We start from the raw sequence: 16263 nt of genomic DNA, 5'->3' as shown, positions 1-16263 counted from the left end.
TGTATCGCCCAAGGCTTCTCGCTTGTTTCGTTTTTTTGTAAAGAAGAAAGCCATACATACATTTGTGAAAATCGATGCTGTCAACAAGATAACAGTGAAGATGTGTTTACTATAAATTATCCAGACAATATAAGAATCAGTTACAAATTAAAGTGGATATGTAATCAAAAATATCGCCCAACTGCCGTGACATTGCCACCCGCAATGCCGTGACTCGGATTCGAACCGAGGTTGCTGCGGCCACAACGCAGAGTACTAACCACTATACGATCACGGCGAGCTACTTGGGCTCGGTAGTTCTTGCTGAGTGTGGCTTTGATAGGCTTGCAGCTGTCTGTGGTTCTGATAGGCTGTAATGGCATGAGGGCTGTTTCTGATAGGTCCCCAGTACTCGATGGATGTTTTCTGTGATATAATTTTTCCTTTGTAGGGGCAGAAGATTAGGCAAAGTCTTGACATTCATGATATGGTGGCTGCCATGCACGGAGTTCTCTCATCGCCTATTCCCGGTGCACTACTGAGCAGGGTATGACTAAGTACAGCGGTTCAGCGAAGGAGAGCTCCATGTGTGACCTTGCTCAAAGAGAGTGGAACAAACTAGAACTAAAGTACAGAGAAAAGTTTAAATAAACCAAAACTGAACAATCCATAGGGAGGGTGGGAGCTTAGCAAAACGGATATTCAGTTTAGTATCATCAGAATTGGTTGACGTTTACAGTCCGTTTTTGCACAGAGTTGTTTGAGTGAAGAAAGACACATTTCATGCCGACACTACGGGATTCTCAAACACAGCCCACTTGTTTATAAGGTGTCATAGTACTTTCTCCGCTTTTGAGATCTGCAATGCCCACATTCATTGAGCTGTGGCTCACATCTGAGGCTGTGCTTGCTGTAAAAGAATTAATGCTTCTTTCAGACGATAAAGGGCAGATGACATTCTTGGGCTGAGCACTTACACGTACTTTGAGAGCACTCGGAAGCCATTGTTGATAACTTTATATGTGGCTTGTATTATTTCTCTGGTTTTCTAGTACCTTGAAAACAAATCATTTATCTTTCACTAGGTGTGGACCCAGAAGGAAATCTTAAAATGTAAGTGTAACTCTTAAAATACGGATATGGTGTCAGAGTCACTCAATATGTAATGTCTGGAGGAGCGAACAATTGGCCGGGTGTTGTCAGGAGTATTTATTGAATAATAAAGCAAAATGAATTGGCAGCGGTGGGATTCGAACCCACGCCTCCAGAGAGACTGGAGCCTAAATCCAGCGCCTTAGACCGCTCGGCCACGCTACCACATCAAAGCTGATGGGACAAACACGGATATATTTTCAGTACACATAAGAAGCATAGGAAATCGGTTGCTGTTTGAAAAACAAAGTACAACGCTTAAACCACTGTAAGTGTCACTGTAAGTGCCACATATAACAGTTGAAGGGGAGGAATAGAAATGCCTCGCTGGAAAGAAGTGGGCGGGTGCCTGTTGAGCAAAGTTACTGAGGATTATATCTGTATTACTCACACACCGCCGAAGCATTCTCCGGCCAATCAAGTCTCCAGCAATTTTCGTAAAATACACAACTCTCTGACAGAGGTTTTTTTCAAACCATTTTAGAAAGATATGCTCAAAATATGTCAAAGGGACTTGATAATATTCCTAACAGTAGTGCATAGTGCTGGGATAATTTATTAAGTCACGACTTCATAGAGAGAATTCCATTAAAAAGTTAAGCACCATGGTCCACAACGGAAGAGCTGCATTTATTGATTAAATAAGCCCTTTTGCCCCGCCCATCCTCATCAATAATCTCAAAACTGGCAAGTGAGGTCATGTCTTGTGCAGTAGCTTCAAACTCTTTCCCTTTGTAGGCCTCTCCTTCCAGACAGCTCATGCTGTCTTGTGGTAAAAACACAATTTGCCTGTTTACAGTAGTCTCAGAGCCACTCCATAACTTACCATTGGTTGGCTTTATTGTCGTTTTGAAAAACATTGCAAAAAGATTAACCCACTGTAAGCATCAGATACACAAGTTGAAGGAGAGCAACAGAAATGCCTCACTGGAGGATGAGGGCGAGTGCCTGGTGAGCAATGGTTACTGAACATTATATCTGTATAGCTCATAAACTGCACAAGCCTTCTCCCGGCCAATCGAGTCTCCAAACATTAACATCAAATACACAACTCTCTGATTGAGGTTTTTTCAAACCAGTTTAGAAACATCTGCTCTAAATTTGTCCTGATTTGATAATATTCTAAGCAGTAGCGCATGGTGCTGGGATAATTTATTAAGTCACAACTTCATAAAGAGTAGTTCATTAAAAAGTTAAGCACAAGTTCCACGACGGAGAAGCTCATATATTGATAAAATAAGTCCTTTTGCTCCACCCAGCCTCGGCAATATTACCAAAACTGCCAAGTGAGGTCACTTCTTCTTGGCATCTTCAAAGTCTGCTCCACTTTAGGTCTCTCCTTCCAGACAGCTCATGCTGTCTCGTGGCAAAAACACCTTTTGTCCGTTAGAGTAGGTTCTGAGCCCGTCCATAGCTTGCTATTGGTTGGCTTTATTGCCACTCACATGCTTGCTTTTTATTTGTCAGTTTTTGGTGGGATTTAATTCCTCTTCTTGTGATTGTCCTTCCCCTATAGCATGGACTCATTACTTGTGTCCTTCCACTGCTTACTTTTCAAACACTACTTTTCTTCATTTAAATTTTACACTTTATGAGAGTGCATGTGTTTTTCAGTTATCTTCTTAATGCACTTCTCTTGCCCTCTCTGACACTCTGTTGGTCTCTCTCGCTTGTGTGCTTTCCCCCCGCCACCCTCCGTGAGACAGCTTCCCTGCCCCCAATGTGCTGCTTTCTGCCCTGGTCCTTTTACCTCCACCTGGGCTCTCCATGCCACTTCTCGAACCCTCCCCCTCCCGCCGACCCTCTTAATTGCTGCTGACTTCCACGCAAGCCTACCCCGTTTCCTGTTGCTCTCCCCATGTCCACCCCTGTATTAAATTGCATTTGAACTACTTTTTAGGTCTCGCCTGTCGATGCGCATGCGCATCGAGCAAGCGAGACTATGGGGGCTTATCCACTCTTTATCCACTGCAAGGAATCGTGGCGATTCCTTGCAGTGCCCGTGACTTTTAAGCTCAATGTGCATGCGCATTGAGCTTAAAAGCGCGTGCACGTCCGTCTTGTTTTACCCGCTCCGCCCCCTCCCCTTCCTGCCGTGTCGCATTTCTCCTCCCCCTCCCCTCTCTTCCCTCCGTCTTCTTTGTTTATTTTACCCGCTCCGCCCCCTCCCCTTCCCGCCGTGTCGCATTTCTCCTCCCCCCTCCCCTCTCTTCCCTCCGTCTTTTTGTTTATTTTACCTGCTCCGCCCCCTCCCCTTCCCGCCGTGTCGCATTTCTCCTCCCCCCTCCCCTCTCTTCCCTCCGTCTTGTTTGTTTATTTTTTTTCTTCTCTGCCTCGTTAACCTGCCGTGTGCGTTTGTTTTGTTGTCCAATTAATGTTTTTTTGCAGGCAAAGGCCTCTCTCTTCGCCTTTGTGACGCGCAGCTCTGTTTCTCCTCTGGTCTCTGATGAACTAGCCCCGTGTCTCCTTTCTCCTCCTGCCTCCTGTGATGTGTGTATGCCCAATGCTTTTGTGTTAGTCCTCTTTCGGATGCCGTCTCCGCCCCGGTGTCTCCCCCTTTCTGTCTCAGAAGCTGACGCCCACCCAGTCTGTTTCCCTCTTGCCTCTGCACAGATTGTCTTTTCTTCCTCTCTTTTGCGCCCATGTGTCTGATGCACACATTTTGCTTTTTGTTGTCATCTTAATGTCTGTTTAGCTGAATTATTCCTATGCAGTTTTAAAGATGCATCAATAACTTGCAGTTGTTTTAATCCTTCTGCCTGACAAGCTGTCTTTACATGATCTGAGACTTTCCCCCCAAATGAATGGGTGATTTTAGGTGTGGCATTAGCCAAGACTTATTTCATTTTTAGTAAAATTGTATATAACATACTTACAAGGGTCTTCAGTCAGCCACCCCTCTCCATTGGTCTGCTGTTGTCATTCACTGCTCACTACAGCAGGGGGCAGTGGATCGAGCAGATCGAGACTGGATATGTTCACGGAGTTTCAGCAGTCCACCCTCTCACAAGGTGCGCATGCGCACACAAAGTAGTTCCGTTTTAGGCTTGAGGCTTCAATGGCGGAGTTTGTTTTTTTTGTGCCCAGAAAATATATTTTTGCATTAAGGTAATTTAATTTTTACATAATGACCAGTGGCTGGGCACATCTTTCAACAATGGCGTTTTACCAAAGCAATGTAAACCAGCATTGGCAAAGCAAAAAGGCCAGACTTCTTAGCTTTTTCAGAACTGTTTTAGAACTGTGCTGGGTTTTAAACAGCAGAACTGTCAAGCATTGCTCTAGCAATATACATGGAGTTTGGTTTGGGCCTGCCTCTCTCAAACATTAGCTTACTTGACTAACTATTTACAGCTGTTGGCTGGAGACTGTCATGTCTGGGTTCATTATGATATTCCGAGCGTTAAAACATACACTGCCAAACGCGCCTTCACATCCTCACCCCCTCATCCTCACACACCCTCACTCACCCTCACCCTCACTCACCCTCAACCCCTCACCCTCACTCACCCTCACTCACCCTCACCCTCACTCACCCTCACCCACACTCACCCTCACTCACCCTCAACCCCTCACCCTCACCCTCACTCACCCTCAACCTCACTCACCCTCACTCACCCTCACACTCACCCTCACTCACCCTCAACCCCTCACCCTCACTCACCCTCACCCACACTCACCCTCACTCACCCTCAACGCCTCACCCTCACTCACCCTCAACCCCTCACCCTCACTCACCCTCAACCCCTCACCCTCACTCACCCTCACTCACCCTCACTTACCCTCACTTACCCTCAACCCTTCACCCTTAACCCCTCACTCACCCTCACTCTCACTCACCCTCACTCTCACTCACCCTCACTCTCACTCACCCTCACTCACCCTCAACCCCTCAGCATCACCCTCACTCACCCTCACTCACCCTCAACCCCTCACCTACCCTCACCCTCAACCCCTCACCCTCACCCTCACTCACCCTCAACACCTCACTCGCCCTCACCCTCACTCACCCTCAACACCTCACCCTCAATCCCTCACCCTCACTCACCCTCACCCACCCTCACTCACCCTCACTCTCACTCACCCTCAACCCCTCACCCTCACTCACCCTCAACCCCTCACCCTCACTCAACCTCACCCTCACTCACCCTCACTCACCCTCACTCACCCTCACCCTCACCCACACTCACCCTCACTCACCCTCAACCCCTCACCCTCACTCACCCTCACCCACACTCACCCTCACTCACCCTCAACGCCTCACCCTCACTCACCCTCAACCCCTCACCCTCACTCACCCTCAACCCCTCACCCTCACTCACCCTCACTTACCCTCAACCCTTCACCCTCAACCCCTCACTCACCCTCACTCTCACTCACCCTCACTCTCACTCACCCTCACTCACCCTCAACCCCTCAGCATCACCCTCACTCACCCTCACCCTCACTCACCCTCAACCCCTCACCTACCCTCACCCTCAACCCCTCACCCTCACCCTCACTCACCCTCAACACCTCACTCGCCCTCACCCTCACTCACCCTCAACACCTCACCCTCAACCTCAACCCCTCACCCTCACTCACCCTCACCCACCCTCACTCACCCTCACTCTCACTCACCCTCAACCCCTCACCCTCACTCACCCTCACTCACCCTCAACCCCTCACCCTCACTCACCCTCACCCACACTCACCCTCACCCTCACTCACCCTCAACCTCACCCTCACTCACCCTCACTCACCCTCACCCTCACTCACCCTCACCCTCACCCACACTCACCCTCACTCACCCTCAACCCCTCACCCTCACTCACCCTCACCCACACTCACCCTCACTCACCCTCAACGCCTCACCCTCACTCACCCTCAACCCCTCACCCTCACTCACCCTCAACCCCTCACCCTCACTCACCCTCACTCACCCTCACTTACCCTCAACCCTTCACCCTCAACCCCTCACTCACCCTCACTCTCACTCACCCTCACTCTCACTCACCCTCACTCACCCTCAACCCCTCAGCATCACCCTCACTCACCCTCACCCTCACTCACCCTCAACCCCTCACCTACGCTCACCCTCAACCCCTCACCCTCACCCTCACTCACCCTCAACACCTCACTCGCCCTCACCCTCACTCACCCTCAACACCTCACCCTCAACCTCAACCCCTCACCCTCACTCACCCTCACTCACCCTCACTCTCACTCACCCTCAACCCCTCACCCTCACTCACCCTCACTCACCCTCACTCACCCTCAACCCCTCACCCTCACTCACCCTCACCCACCCTCACCCTCACCCTCACTCACCCTCAACCCCTCACCCTCACACAGTGCAATAGGTCTCAGACCATTTCAGTTAGAGCTTTTAGAAATGTTTATGGCTTTTTTTATTTGTAATTCTTTAGCATTGGCTAGAGGAAACAAAAATGCTAAACATTTACAAAAAAAACCCATAAACAATTCTAAAAGCACTATCTCTAATGGTGCGAGACCTATTGCATTTCCAATGCTTGTTTTCTTTTTCCTTACAGACCCAACTTCGATCAGTAAATGAAAAAAGAAACATTTGGACTATTTGGTAGGCTCATTCAAAAGCGATGCTTGCCCCCATAAAAAGATGTGCCCTGTCGAGTCATAGGCTTTTATTTTCCTCTTTAGCCATGCTGCACAGCATCAGGGATACTTTACATCTTTTTTTTTCTGTTTTAGCACAGCAGCACTTAACATGCTCTGGTCTTTAAGTTCTCATTGAAGAGGTAAAAGTGACACTAAAAGTCCCAAAATCCGCGTGGTGCAGTGTAATACTTGAGTACTGATGGAAGGTGTGTTTCTTTTTTTTCTGATGCAGCACAGCCGTGTGGGAGAAGTTTCCATGCACTGCCACTGTGCGGCCAAACTAATTGATGCACCCCCTGTCTGCGGCTGAAAGACTTAACGCCTGTTTTGCTGTCACCTCGGCCTCCAGCGGGGCCGGATATCCACGTATCACACCTGTGTGCCCAAGTTTCCAAATCATCGCCCACAGAAAGGAGCCGCCTCTGAAAATGGACACATCACTTCTCCCTGCAGCCCGGAATCGAAGCAACATTTCTCCTGCGTGGAGCAGAGCTGATGCATCAATTGCCCAAGAACTCCAGAACCAGAGCATCACTGTGTTTTCTGATGCTTTCCTCCTTTGCAGCTGTTTTTCAACTTGGATTTTGGTGCATCACAAGTACTTTGTGCAAAAATCACTGCATCTATAGGGTTCTAAGCACAGAATTGTTTAAGCCTTTTAAAAGTGATATTTTGAGTTCTGCATGATATATTTTGGTCGTTTTGGTCTTGTTTGGTTTGTATAAAGATTGTTAATTTTTCAAAACTGGTTGGTGTCCATTTATAGTGTTTTCACGGTGTTAATGTGTGCTATGTACAAGTACTTTACATATTGCCTCTGAGATAAGCCTGCCTGCTTGTGCTAAGCTACCAAGGGGGTGAGCAGTGGTTATCTTGGGTGTGTAACTAGCTTACCCTGACTAAAAGGAAGGGTCCCTACTTAAGCCAGCAAGAGACCCCCATTTCTAACAAATACAATACCACAGGCGTGCCCTTCACAACTTGACTTTAGTGCTACGGATGAAGCACTTTTAGCTGGACGCAACATACCACATCTTTCCAAACCAAAGCAATACTTTAAACAAAACTTCTGGAGCTGAGCACCATACCCCATGCGTGGCATCCAGAAACTGAGTCTTCAGGTCTGACTCCAAAACGAAAACAACAGTTGAAATGACATCTACAACTGGAAACAATACTGCAGGAATGGCTTTAGGAAGAAAATCACATCTGGATGCAAAATACCAGATATGACTTTGAGAATTGATGCAAAACCCCAATTGAACCATCCAGAACCAGACACCCTGCCCTAGAGTTGGCCACCAGACCAGGAGACAGTGGGACAGACGTGGTCTTTACAAATAACAACAATGCTCCTGGTGAGGTTTGGAAAACTTTACCAGAACTCCAGATGGAACTGAAGACTAGATTAGTCTCTAAAGTGGCTGGAAACTGTCCAGGGCACACAGCAAGGTCTAGACACATTACTGCAAAGGAGCCTTTGGAACGGTACCCAGCACTAGACACAAGGCCTTACTTGTGTGATGTGCCTACTGTCCGCTTGAAAAGTGCTTCAGTTTCCTGCTACGTAGGTATGTTTGTTTATTAGTTAATAAAAAAACATAAACATTGATTAAAAAAAAGATAATATGAATAGTTACAATCCGAAATAAAGTTATCGATCATGTAAAACACTTTTTCTCATTTGGAAAGCAGTCATCTATACAAAGTTTGCTTGAACTACAATAAGCAAGTGTTTCTTGCTGTGTTTTTTACAGTGCCCTCATCAATCCACTTTTTTCTTTTGTCCTACCCAAAAGCCTTACCATGTAAGTGAAGCTTGCAGTGCTGCTGCCTGTGGTGCAAACCTCTGTAGTCTAAAGCTAATCTTACCCCCTGCTGTCTGCTGTGCCTGTTTATTAAAGTGTGAACCTAATCTGCATGTTCTATGCAGTGTTAGTAATTGAAGGTGCCCCTGCTGCAGCCTGTGCTTGTTGTTTGAAGCTTGCATCAGTGCTGCCCATACTTTACTTTGATGTTGGTGAAGCTTGCCCGTTTTCACTTTGCAAAGCCAATCTGATTGACTTCGATAATCAACAATAATCGAGGTTAGTGGTGGAATTAATTTTCAATGTAACAACCCAAAAATGTATTTAGGTTCGAAGAAGTACTGCCACTCCAAACAATATGTTATCTTCAGAATCTCGAAAATGCGTGAAAAACACTAAGGTACTGCTGAGATTCGAACTCAGGATCTCCTGTTTACTAGACAGGCGCTTTAACCAACTAAGCCACAGCGCCTCCCGCCTAGACTTTCCATATGAAGTCTTGACATTTTTCATCAGCTCCCAACAAGGCGATAGAGAAGAAAATGTGATAAAGGAATGGACAAAATAAAAAATGCGTCATGACAAACCTATATCATTAAACATACATATTACTATTTATTTTGAAGTATGAACTCCGTACACCGCCGAATGGAGGGCTTTATACACGTGATAGTACACAGTGGAGAAGACAGTGAAATGATGTAGCGCTCACTAATATGTACAAACATATATATGAATGACGCCGTTCACCCCCGTGGTACCCCGACTCGAGCCCTGAACTCCAGGGAAAGAAGGACTGAAGACCTCAATCAGAGCCGCGGTTTGCTCAGGAAGCGCTCTGGGCGTGGGCATAGGGGCATTTAGCACCCTTGCTGATGGTAGTGAATTAAGGGGGTCCCTTTTGTGTTCCCTGGTCAGTCCCTGGCTGAGCAGGGACTGGCCCCTGAATACAAAGGTCCCCGGCTCCCCCAGGTACCTAAATCACTGTAGCTTAGCTGCCTCAGGCAGATGATGTTTTTTTTTTGATAGGTGCCACCAGGGGTCAGAGGGTGAGGACAGGGAGAGGAGCTAAGAGGAAGTTAAAAACTTTGGCCACCGCCGTATTATATTGAGGGTCTAAAACAACTTTCACATGGTAAATCAGACAGAAATGAACAGAGGGACAAGGCTGGAGCAAGATGAGAAGGGTGCTGCTGTCGGCATGAACTTATTGCACACAGCTTCATGCATCCCCCCAGAAAATGGGAGGCCTTGGCCCAGCTTGCCCATACTAAAGTACGGCCTGACTTAAATCACCCCACAACTGGGTTACCAGAATTTTAAAGCCAAAAACCGGGACATTTCACAAAAATAGAAGAAGGACTACAATTTTACTTCAAGTGATGAGAGCGCTCCTCAGCAGAGAATTACAGAACAGGCAGTGCTCTAAATGGGAACAAATAAGTGCAGGTACTCATCAATTTAAGCAGTAAATGGAGGAGGGGCAATTGTGGGCGGGGCTAGAGGCGGAGTTTAGAGGCAGGCATTTAATGTGGGCCACATTTTCTTAGTGCAAATTGTGCTTGATAATACAGAAATATTTCTGCTATCTGTAGAGTATATGGTTTTTCCTCCCATGTGCAAAAGGTTACGTTTATTATTGTGGGAATGTCATACCAATGTATATTGTCTCTGAGCCTAGGCACATATGAACCATAAAGGTCATTTGCCCAGAATCACAGGATGTTGAGCTGAAGCTGGGAATCAAAGCTATTTCCATAGTTCCTTATTAGGCAGCTCTGACCCTAACATTACATCCTCTCAATTTTCCTATCAGGGAAAGATGCCTCACAGCCTATCCAAACATAAACCCACACCAAGGCCTGAAAGACACTGGAGCGAAGGTGCTAACAACAGGCACACAGCAAGGCCAATTCACTAACTCTCCCCCTTTCCCTGCAAACTATAGCTTCAGGGAGCTAACCTGGACAAATAGGAAAGAAAGCAGTAAGAGCCTTAGGCATCATCCCATCACCCAATGTCTGCCTGCCCAAACTGATGCTGGGTAGTGTGTGAAAACTCTCCCCCCCCCCCCCCTCGCAGACTTGTACTTAGGTGCAATTATCTCGGGTATCAGGCTTTAATTTGATTTGTGGGGTAGGGATAGGCTTAGAATCCCCCACCTACAGTGTGATTGACTGGGCAAGATCTGATTGGACCCTTAACTTTTATTCACAGAGGGCTGCAGGTCATCCACAACCCTAAACAGCCCTTAAGTGATGCAGATGAACCGGTGCTCAGCAGCGCCCCCATTCAAAGGTATAGACTGCCCCTCCCTCCATTCTTCCTTCTCTTTTTCGGCAGCAGCCGAGCAGAGCACTTTCTGCTCAGCTGCACAGCCCCCAATGCCATCAAGCCTGTACTGCCTGACTTTCCCCTGAGAGTACCGGTACTGTCCTTGGTGAAGGAAAGGTTCCGGTACTCAAAGGGAGAAAAATAAAAAGTGGCGGTACTCTGTACCGGTGAGTACCGGTCCATTTAAAGCACTGAGAACAGGCAGTAAGAACATACAAACATGCAAATTGTTAGCCCAGTAGCTTGCATGCTAATTACATTGCTTTCTTGAAACACCTGCTAGCTATCCCTGCTTTGTAAAACATAAAAAACACCTCCCACCGTTTTTAGTCGACCCTCTCTAAATACCGGTACGTGAGCTAAATTTCTTGAAGTTTGCTGGGACAGCTGGTTGAAAACAGGGATCGTCCTGGTGTTGTAATTTGGCAAGCGATGGGGTTAGCATTAGCAGAAGCCATCCTGTATTTAGAGACTATCTTGTCCGTTTTGTGGAATCCATTTTGGATTTCTGTCAGCCATTTTGTTTGCCATGTGCTCACCATTTGCTCTGTCCTACCTTCTTGAAATCTGCCTAGATACTAGATATATTTAGCCTTTTCTGCTCCGCACATGCTCAGTTGAGCTTGCAGCTGTCCTTGCAGCTGTCCCCAGTCTGTAACTATCAGGATGTGTTCACCAGAATTAGCAACTGTAAGCTCTTCCCACTTGTTGACTGTGCATTTTCTGTATGACCTTATATGTACCTAAAACCAGCATTTTGTACTTGTACCGCCTTCATTTGAGCCCCTGTATGGGTATAAACGGACCAAGCTCCTTCATTCAGTGTGCTACTTCATACATTACCGAAGGGTGCTGTGTGAATGTAGTTCCACCTCATGAGGTTTAATAAACTCTGTATTTTCTATTCCAGCTTCTGTGCCAAATTCTTTCTATTGGTCTGAGGGCTCTGTGCAGAGAAGGGAGAACCCCTAGCACTGGTAGGCCTTGCTGAGGCCAACTACTACAAATTGGCGCTCCAACGCTGGGCTCATCGGCGACTCGGATGCCCGAAGGACTCGTCGAAACGAAGGATTGGAATCTCGCTTTGGATGCGATCGCTGCCTGAGGAGACCCGAGTCTTGACAACCACAGCGTTTTTCTTTTCTTTCTGATCTGACCATCCAGGTGGCGCCGGTCCTCGACTGAGATCTCTTCTGTTGATTCGCCGTACAGTTTGGTCGATTTGAGAACTTGGCAGTTGGAACCTGGACACCATTTGATTGGTAAGAGTCGTTCTGCGGCACTTGCTGTTGGTTTTAAATGCCTTGGATTGGTAAGGTAGTTTAGTAACACTTACTGCAGCTTATGATTTGTATGACTGGCCAGTATTCATATTTGTATGTATGTGATATATATCTGAATTGCAATTTATATAGTCAGGTAATGAGGAGATTTTTCTCTATTTGAATTTGTTTGAACGGCGCAACGTACGAAGAGTACCTTAAGCGCTACTTTGATTGTAATACTGCATATTTTGCACTATTTTTGGCATGCCTGTTTCTAGCACACTTCGTAGGATGTTTTTCTTTTGTAGAGGTACCAGTTTGAGACTCGATGAAGCGCAACCGGCCACCCCGAAGGGGACGCCTAATAGGGACATGTATTTTAAGTATGGTATTTCTTCCATAATGTACAGCACGTTATGGAATAAATACACTCATAAGGATCCTGAGTTGCGTTGGCCTATGCATGGGTCATTTGATTTGCGAAAGGTTCAGTATGTGGAACAATGTATGCTTAAGCGAAAGACTAGGCAAGTTATGTTTGACTGTGTGCGAATGTGGGAGAAAGAAGTGCGTGAACGAATGAAGCGTGAGCAAGCCTTGATTGAAAAAGAACAGCGAAAGAACATTTATGCAAAAGCACTAGAGTTAAAAACAAGGAAACAAAAGAATTAAAAGAGAGAGAGGATAGGGAGCGCCATTTACAGGTAACTGGCCAATACACTGTTAGGCAACCCCTTTATCCTATTCTTAATAAGCCCTAAGATGATTTTTTGTTATTAGATCATTCTCCACCTCCATATATTCTTCCTTCTGCCCCTTATGAGTCAGATGAGGATTCTCCTACAGAGCAGGAGAAAGCGCGAGAAACTCGTTCCATGCTGCCCGCCCAGCGTTCGTCTGAGCTTAGATCTGCTGCCCGAAAAAGCCCTTCGCAGTACCGCCCCTGCTTCAGAGCTTTTAGAGGAGATGAAAAATTGGCAGGAAAGGGAGCAAATATATTTTACTGAGGTATTTGCCGCAGAGGTCGAGGAGCGGTTTAGGAAACATTCTGATGAATTGGAGCCCGATGATGTAGCACAGGATTGTAAAACAAATGCGTGATGTTCTTTTTGTCTTTTCTCAGGTGGCTGATACAATCAGGCATTTGGTTAAATTACGTGTTGAGGCAGTCCGTTTGCGAGAGGAGAAAAAGGCAGCAGACGCAGCTGCACAAACATCTCAGACCGGTGTGGCACAAGCTTCTATCTTCGGAACTGATAAGACTATGATAGTTCATGCGAAACCTATGCAGGAAGCTGCATCTTTGTATGTTCCTCCTAAAGGAGCGGGTACGAGTGATGATAAGACTTCTATTGCTGCAAAGGTTTACTTTATTTATAATTGGGTTTAAACTCCTTGGAATAGAGCAGATGTTATGGCCCTTAAAAATGCATTGCCTGATCCGTGCAAAAATCCAGAAGCTTTTTATGAGGAAGTTGAGGGTGCTATTAGCTCTTGTACCATGACTTTGCCTGATGTTGATTTGTTTTTTGGATTGATATTGCTGCCTGACATGTGGAGAACTGTGCGTAAAGTTGATGATCGTGCAACTTTTGGGGCATTATGGAAAGAGTTAGAACAAATTGATGTAGCGCGGGAGCCTGCACAGAAACCGTGTAAATTGATTTTAGATCTCCCTACAGCTATATTAGTTAAGTTAAAGACGATTATTCACCCAAAAAAGATAGATTGCACTGTGATGGCGTCGTGTAAGCAAAAGGCAGATGAATCGGTTTCAGATTTCTTTACACGCTTTGAGGAGGCATTCCACGATTTTAGTGGCCAGTCATTGACAGATGACACAGATAGGCATCTGTTTGTCGATAAATATGTCGCAAACCTTTTGTCAGGAATAGCTAGTCGCCTAAAGGTCAGTGAGAGTTCATAGACTACCTCTTCTCCGGTTTCTCTTTTGACTATGGCTCAGTATTATGAACACCAGGAATTAGAAGCGAAGGGTAATGAGGATAAAAAGACTAAAGAGTTGAAAACAAAGGTTATGTTGGCTCAGGTGTTTTGGTCCGACATCTAGAGGTAATGATAGAGGTGGACGTGGATCTTATGGTTTGTCCTTTCCTTCCTATACTTGTTCGAATTTGTCTGTTGACCAGTGTGCGTACTGCAAGAAATTTGGACATTGGATTTCTGATTGTCCAGTGCTGCGTGCTCAGCAGTATCCACGTGGTCGGGGACAAATGAGAAGTCGTTCAGGATATTCAGGGCCTAGAGGAAGCACAAATGATCGTGTTAGGTTTGATGCTAATACACGTGGGCAAGATGGGTTTAACACTTTTGGTAGAAGAAACCAATCTCAAATGTCCGACTATGTGCCGCCTGATTTTCAAGATTTTGCTTATGCATAGGATTGCCGTGGATGGGGTAAGAAATCAGTTGAAGTTCCAGTAGATCTGAGGGGTCCCTATATTACAGCACATGTTTTGGGTTCTACTGATCAGTTTCTGGTTGATACAGGAGCTACTCATAGCTCCTTATCTAAACAATTGGTTCCAAGGGCTCCCCTGTCTGGCTCAACCATTACATCAATAGAGTTTAATGGAACGCCTTCCCTTAGCCCATTGTCACACCCACTTGCATTCCATGTTGATAAGTTCACTGCTCCATGTCCATTTTTGCTTTCTTCGAACACACCAGACAATATTGTGGGTCTTGATGGCTCAAGTATTTCAGGGCTACAATACGATGTTCACCAGAAGGAGTACGGGTTATATTGAATGACAATTACCCTGTGATTGAGAGATACTGCATTGTTAAAGAGGACATTGCATTGGCTTCACTCCCTACTACTTTGTGGGCTACTTCAGACACCGATGTAGGGCAAATGGTTATTCCGCCAGTACATATTAGTGTCAAGGAGGGTGCTTCTTTGCCAGGACTGCCTCAGTATAAAATCTCTAGAGAAGGAGAAGAAGCACTAATACTCATTGTTCATGATTTGATTAAAGTGGGGGTTGTGGAAGAAGTTGCAATAGTCCTATTCTTCCAATTTTGAAAAAAGATACTGACACTAGGATTTACAGATTCATCTTTGATTTGAGGGAAGTCAACAAGATTGTAGTACCGCAGTACCCTGTGGTTTCTGACATAAGGACACTACTTACTTTGGTTCTCCCAACAGCGACTACATTTTCTGTGATCGATTTGAAGAATGCTTTCTTCTCGATTCCTATTCATCCTGATAGTCGATATTTGTTCGATTTCACTTTGAATAATTTATCATATAGATTTTGTAGAGTTCCTAAAGGGTACACCGAGCGTCCGAGTATTTATAGTCAAGCCTAAAAACGACAACTTGATTCCTTTATTTTGCCTGAAGGAGTGGCTCTCACACAATATGTCGATGACATCTTGTTGGCAGCTGATACGCCTGAACTATGTGAAGAGTGTACTTTGTCTTTGCTTTATTTTCTTTCTACACACCATCATAAAGTGTCACAAAAGAAATTGCAATATTGTAGACTGAAGGTAACCTACTTAGGTCACCTTCTGTCTAAGGAGGGCCGCGCACTTATACCAGATCGCATACAAGCAATTTTAGACACACCAGTACCTTCCACTCAGAAAGATGTCCGTGCATTCATTGGTCTGACCTCGTTTTGTAGGCAATGGATATTAGGGTTTTCTCACATTGTCAAACCCTTGCTAGCACTTTTGATGAAAGATACTCCAATGCCCCTTCCATGGACAGATGAATGTGAGAATTCTTTACGACAGGTAGGTCAAGCTCTTTGTTCTGCACCAGTGTTAGGCACTCCAGATTACACAAAGGTTTTTACACTCTATGTACACGAGAAAGATGGATGTGCATTATCAGTTTTAGTATAGACACATGGTGATAAGCAGTGTCCCTGCGCATACTTTTCAGCTGTCCTTGATCCTGTTGCTTGTGCATTGCCTGGGTGATTTCGTTCATCTGCAGCAACAGCTGTGTCCATACGTCAGAGTGAAGGGATAGTTTTGTAACACAAACTGTTGGTGCTTGTACCCCATGCAGTAGATTCCCTTTTGAATCAAACTAAGACACAACATTTAACTAGTGCTCGTCTGAC

The 16263-nt window shown here is 45.7% G+C and overlaps 3 non-coding genes across 3 annotated transcripts; all 3 read right to left on the bottom strand.

The window, feature by feature from the left end:
* Positions 1-205: 205 nt before the first annotated feature.
* On the bottom strand, positions 206-277 carry TRNAH-GUG (transfer RNA histidin (anticodon GUG)). Its single transcript has one exon. It is a non-coding gene; the product is annotated as a tRNA-His (tRNA).
* Positions 278-1214: 937 nt separating this feature from the next.
* On the bottom strand, positions 1215-1296 carry TRNAL-UAG (transfer RNA leucine (anticodon UAG)). The gene has a single exon. It is a non-coding gene; the product is annotated as a tRNA-Leu (tRNA).
* A 7660-nt stretch (positions 1297-8956) lies between these two features.
* TRNAT-AGU (transfer RNA threonine (anticodon AGU)) lies at positions 8957-9030 on the bottom strand. Its single transcript has one exon. It is a non-coding gene; the product is annotated as a tRNA-Thr (tRNA).
* Between the last annotated feature and the right edge of the window lie 7233 nt (positions 9031-16263).

This window comes from Lissotriton vulgaris, chromosome 12 (genome assembly GCF_964263255.1).
Source record: "Lissotriton vulgaris chromosome 12, aLisVul1.2, whole genome shotgun sequence".
NCBI lineage: Eukaryota > Metazoa > Chordata > Amphibia > Caudata > Salamandridae > Lissotriton > Lissotriton vulgaris.
The sequence above is the reverse complement of the archived record's forward strand: the minus strand, read 5'-3'. Positions and strand labels throughout refer to the sequence as shown.